This window comes from Podarcis bocagei (assembly GCF_964188305.1).
Source record: "Podarcis bocagei genome assembly, chromosome: 1".
NCBI classification, from domain to species: Eukaryota; Metazoa; Chordata; class Lepidosauria; order Squamata; family Lacertidae; genus Podarcis; species Podarcis bocagei.
The window spans coordinates 32,400,992-32,407,040 of NC_138125.1; the positions used below are offsets into that span (position 1 = coordinate 32,400,992).

At 44.2% G+C, this 6,049-nt stretch overlaps 1 long non-coding RNA gene across 1 annotated transcript; it reads right to left on the reverse strand.

Annotated features, from left to right (window-relative positions):
• Window positions 1-1,162: 1,162 nt before the first annotated feature.
• LOC308575905 lies at window positions 1,163-4,981 on the reverse strand. The gene is made up of 2 exons (XR_014002967.1): window positions 2,038-4,981; window positions 1,163-1,668 (listed from the first exon to the last, which is right to left on the reverse strand). It is a non-coding gene; the product is annotated as an uncharacterized lncRNA (long non-coding RNA).
• Between the last annotated feature and the right edge of the window lie 1,068 nt (window positions 4,982-6,049).

The following is a 6,049-nucleotide window of genomic DNA, read 5'->3' on the forward strand; positions in this document are numbered from 1 at the left end:
CAGCAAGAAACCGGAAGTTATTTGGATGCAAAATGGCAGGCAGGTGAGTCAGTGGGAGCAACTGTAGATGAGCTGTACTGTCATTTCAATTTTTAAGACATTTGTGCCTTTTCTGGGCTCTACAAGTTTCAGGGCTTATAGCAGCAACAAATACATCATCCCTGACTCAAAACATATCAAGTTTCAGATCAGTGTATTACAAAAAATGTCTTGAGTCCCAACTTAAATTCACAAATAAATCTTAATGTCCCCTCCTTTCCCTTGCAGGCACTTATGTCCCCTAAAAAGCCCCTTGGCAGGGTTGGGGCCCCCTCTTGGACAACACAGGATGATACACAAGGGGAACGGGAAGCAGGGAAATCACCCCAAATCCATTTTGAATCCTAAGGGTGTTTGTGAAGGGGAAGTTTCCCATCCTTGTCTCCCCTCCCTCAGCCACCCTCCCACTCCCTATCCCACACTGAAAAACCAGGGGATACTGATAGTGGCCAGTGGAGAAGGCAGAGAGAAATTGTCCTTCTGCAAATTTCCTTAAGCATAAATGTTGAGAGCTAACTACACCAATCAGAAACGCTGGAACTTGTAAAATGTCTCTTCTCCCACTGCCCAAAATTACTGTTGTGAGTTTTGCCTTCATGTGTCCAGTGCTGCTTTTAAATTCAGAGCTTAAGACCTTTCCTGCTTATCTTTTTTTACTTTGGAAACAGTTAATAATTAGAAACTGTGCTGGAAGATTGTGCTACAGATGTAGTGAGTACTTTTGGGCTCCTCTTTTTAGACTCCCATAGCAAATTTTCTACAGTTCAAAGCAAAAGCATCTTTTTGGTACCCTGTTGGCCTTTCATTTTAATTTGCCACTACTTTGCCAATGAGAAATGACATTTTTTGATAGGTTATGTGACGTCTTGAGAACCATTAAACTTTAACCTTAGTGGTGTAGCTTGACATGGCTTCACTTCTAACTTGTGGTGTAACTGAAGCTGAGTAGAACGGGCAGTGGAAACCTGTAACAAGCGGGTTGGGGATTTGTCAATTTTTCTCAATAAAAGTTTTTGCGGGGGGGACATGCTCTCCAGTCCGGTGTCTCTGTAAATCTTTCAAAAGTTTATGCATTAATTTACTTAATCAGTTATTTCCTTCTAGCATCTGTTACTTAAGTAAATTGTTTGTTTGTTTGTTTGTTTGAAAAAAGCATTTCTAAATTGTTAATTCGAAGCGGTGTACAAAAATGCAAGCATAAAACAATAAAAGAGAAATCTAGTAAAAACAGGATCAAGCATTATAGGTCAGGATTAAAAAGGCCTGGGTGAAAGTCTTATCTTTACAAGACACCAGAATCATTTCTGTACTGTGCTTCAGTGTACAGGTATAATAACTTACCTCATTTATCATCCCCACCAAGAGAGGCTTACGATTAAGTAGGAACTTGAACCTAGAACCCTACAACGAAACCCAAAGCTTTACCCAGAATATCATACTGACCCAAATAGCAAACTCAACCATCCCTAGTTCTTAACATTAAATGGTTTTCAAGTTGTAGAGCAAAGCATGGTAGCCCCTTTGCCAATAAATCAGTTATCTCTGAAAGGGTTAATTAAAACTAAAAGAGACTTCTCTGGATAATCGTATCAGAACGCAGAAAAGTCTTCATGTTTACTAGATCTCAGCCTAAACGTAAAGGTAAAGGGACCCCTAACCATTAGGTCCAGTTGTGGCCGACTCTGGGGTTGCGGTGCTCATCTCGCTTTATTGGCCGAGGGAGCCGGCGTACAGCTTCCGGGTCATGTGGCTAGCATGACTAAGCCGCTTCTGGCAAACCAGAGCACCACACAGAAACGCTGTTTACCTTCCCGCCAGAGTGGTACCTATTTATCTACTTGCACTTGGACATGCTTTCAAACTGCTAGGTTGGCAGGAGCAGGAACGGAGCAACAGGAGCTCACCCCGTTGCGGGGAGTCGAACCGCCGACCTTCTGATCAGCAAGTCCTAGGCTCTGTGGTTTAACCCACAGCGCCACCCGCGTCCCAGATCTCAGCCTAGTCCCTGCCTAAAACAAACACTTTCTGCATGTTCTCTCTATTAAACTACTTTTTTTGAGTTTCCTGAAGGAAGAGCAGCATGTGTGTGTGTTAAGTCAGTGACGGCAAACCTGATTGCTCTTAGGCTTGGTGGATGGAGCCATTGCACACAATTAGCACATCTGATATGTCAGTTAATAAAATTAGCTGAAGGAATGCTAGCAGCTTGATGTCTGGGGTGCTTGTGCTAACAGCAAGCCGTATGAGGGAGTGGGGACTGATTTGTATCCTTGTTGCTGTGGAACAGGAGTTGATTCTGTATTGATTGTGTGAAATTCAGCACAATTGTGCACACACACACCCCGTACCATGTGCATATGGTGTATGTTTACCAGGTTTCCAAGCTTCCTAGTTTCAGCTGTAAACAACAGCAGCCTTAAAACAGAGCTTGCATGGCACTTCTAACGCTATTTTAGAGCACTTGCTTTGGAGTAAAAAACAGTTACATTTGAAGGAACTCAACCCTGCTGGAAGTAGTGTTACTTAACCACATTCCAAGGTGCTCTGCATGGGGATGTTGACTGGGAATGGCAGATGAGGATGGTAATAAAGTGTTTTCCCCTCGCAGCACTCAACTGACTCCCAATCACAGTTGACTGAAGTGAAAGATTACAAATCTGAATGCAGGTTGTTTTCAAAGGAGTTTGCAACCTGATAACTGGCACGTCAGTGAAACCCATCCTTCTGTGTGTATCAAGTTTAGTCTCATTGCACAAAGAACTTGCATTGCAGGTTACAACTAGTCCGCTTTAGAGCTACCTTCTCTAGACTACCGTATTTGAATAGTGCCGAGTCAAATACCTCCGAGGGCTTGTTCAGTCAGATGTGAAGAAGTCTAGTTTGAAAGTACAATGCGAGATCTTTAAGAAGGGGAAATTCCCAGCATCTTCAAGTTAGCGCACACTGTCCACTTGCCCTTGCTTCAAGTAAGTGCTGCAAAGCTGTTTTCTAACAGTTAATATTCTGAAACAGGAGTATGACTCAAGTTCCACAGATAAGGTATGCTGGATCTCGTAGTGGTTTAGGAAAGGCACTTTGTGCGTGCTCAGAGGCACCAATGACCCAGGACTGAAAACATCCAACCAGCCTTATAGGGATAAGATGTTTTACCAACCATCTTTCTTCCCAGGACTGAATACAGAAACTGAATGACACACTCATTTGGAGTGAGTGTATCCAAATGCACTGCAGTCTTTGGACACAAATGGTGCTGAGTCAGTCATCCCCCCTCAACAAAGTTCCAGAGAATGTGATTTCTGTATATTGCTTTTATTCTAACTCTGGAAAACAAAAAGGTAGGAGTTCCTCAGCTATTAAATTTTATGGTCTGCTGTTTTGCAATGAGCAGTTCCTGCTCTTCCTGTCAGGTTGCGAACAAAACAGAGTACAGTACTTGCAATATTTTTACTCTCCACTGAAGTAGTGGGGCTAGCTAATTAAGGTGAAGTACTTTACTGCTGGTTGATATGGGAGTAAATTGCTACATTGAAAATGCTTCAATTCAGTTTTTGTTCCATTTAACCCTGTGTGGGGGCAAACTTTCCTTTAAGGATACTGCTTTATATTGTTAACCCTGCTGTATCAGATCAGATCTTTTTAAGCAAGCTGTCCTGTGAGCAAATGTCTAAAAGGCAGGATGTTTTATTATTGCAGGTTGTGTTGATGAAAAACTGAATTTTGAGTGACTCATGTTCATGTAATTAAAGTTCACTTTTAGTTCTGATAATGGATATGAATCCTGACCACTTAGAACAGGAGTGGGGAGCCTGTGGTACTCCAGATGCTGTTGGATTACAGCTGGAATAAATCAGAAAAATAACAAAAAAAATAATAATTTCTATACTGCCCTTCATCCAAAGATCACAGGGCAGTTTACAATATTAAAAACATAAAAATACATACCATAATGACAAAAAACCCTCAATCCCCTGCCACAACAGTTTAAAAAGTCATGGATTGTTTAATTAGCTGAAGGCCTGGGAGAACAGGAATTTTTTTTTGCCTGGTGCCTAAAGATATGTAATGAAGACACCAGGGGAGACTCCCTAGAGAGGGTATTTAACAAGTGGGGGCCACCAAAGAGGCCAATTCTCAGTGTTGCCACCCTCCAGACCTCGCTGAGGTGGCACATGAAGGGCCTCAGATTATGAATGTAGGGTATGGGTTCGTTCATAAGAGGTTCCCGCCCCCCCAGGAAATTTATTGTTTTCAGAATGTGTTGGGCAGTAATAAAAGATTTTGAGAACTTTGTGTCTGATTCACTCCTACAGTCAGTATCTCAGCTTTTTTCTTGCGTTGCTCTTAGAATTGACACGCAATGGCGGACCTTGGTCTCAAATTTCAGCGGTGCCCTGTGTGATGCCAAAATACACATACACAAGCCTCTTGCCTGCCATTCTATATCATAGTTGCAGTGTCCCAAGGCTCTGTGCCCAGTGCAACCAAACTGGCTGTGCTCCCCTAAATCTACTCCGGCTTGTGGCTGAAGGGCAGCCAACATTTTAAGGCCTACAGGTTCCCCATTCCTGGTATATAACTTGAGTGGAAATAGGTTAACATTGCATTCTGTTTTTATAGTGATGAAAGGTACTTTGTGTGTGCTTATTTTTATATGAATAGTATAATAAAACATGTTTTTAATAACCTGTCTTCAATAGTGACCAGTAGTTATATGTTAATAAAGAATTGTGTGCAGTGGTGAGGGATAATAATGGAGCACTCAATTATTTCATGTTTAAGTGAATATTCAGTCCGTTGCTCACCTTCCATGTAAGAGAAAAAGAATGCATGCCTTGGTGATACTTTACTAATAATTATCTGTTTCATATACAAATACCTACATAGGAGTTTCCAAGAGTAACCAACGTGTAGATAATAACAATTTTATTATTTATACCCTGCCCATCTGGCTGAATTTCTCCAGCCACTCTGGGTGGCTTACAGCATATATCGAAACATAAAAAAATCAAACGTTAAAAACTTCCCGATACAGGGCTGCCTTCAGAGGTCTCCTAAAAGTTAGGTAGTTATTTTTCTCCTTGACATCTGAAGGGAGGGTTCCACAGAGATATTGTGTTGATCATGCAGGGCTTTTTGTGTCTGTATATTTGAAGGGTGCATGCAGACTACTAAAAAACCTACGTGAGCAAGCAACTGTCCTAATATGCAGAGTCCGGAAGCATCTTCAGGGCTAAAAACTCGTGGAACATATTCTGCCAACAGCTGTGGAAACCGCGACAGCACGAAGCTTATTGTGGATGATTCGTGCTGTTCACCCTTTTGTAGTAAATGGGTTTACTTCACACCGGGATTCTTTCGAACGAAGTCACCGGCCAAATATACTTTTTATTTCTAGTCACGGGAAATGCCAAAACTAGGTGAAGCGACGCTAGTTTAAAAAAACAACAACAAACCGCTTAAAACGCCGGAGGGCAGTCGGTGGCCGCGCTTTCCCGGGAAGCAAGCAAGCACCTCGAGGGGGAAAGAGACTTTCGCTTGTTGCAAAAAGGGGACAGCCCTAAGCGGCATGGGAGGAACCGGCTCAAATCCCCGCGAAGCAACAGCCGCCCCATCCTTTTATTTAGAGCAAGGACAATTGCGAGCTGCCTCCCGGGGCTGGGGTAGGGACACGGACGGTGTCTTCTGAAATGCAAGCGGGGCGCGCACACGACAACCCCGCAGCACAGACGCCGCCTCTGAGGCGCTGCTCCCGCCAGCTCCCCGCGTGGCTCTCCCCTCGGCCTCGCGCCTGGTTCGCCAACGGCCTGTCGCGAACCTCCCTGCCGCGAGGCCGCGCCTGGGCTTGAAGTGGTTCCGGGTCGGGAGAAGCCGCCAACATGGAGCGTAGGGGGCCCGCGGGGCCTCCGGGAAGCCGGTGAAGGAAGGCAAGGGGCAGCCCGAGGGGGGGACGGGACCCTGCTGCTCGCCTGGTTCTGAGGCCGCGAGAGGGGCGCGCGCGTGCGCACTGCCG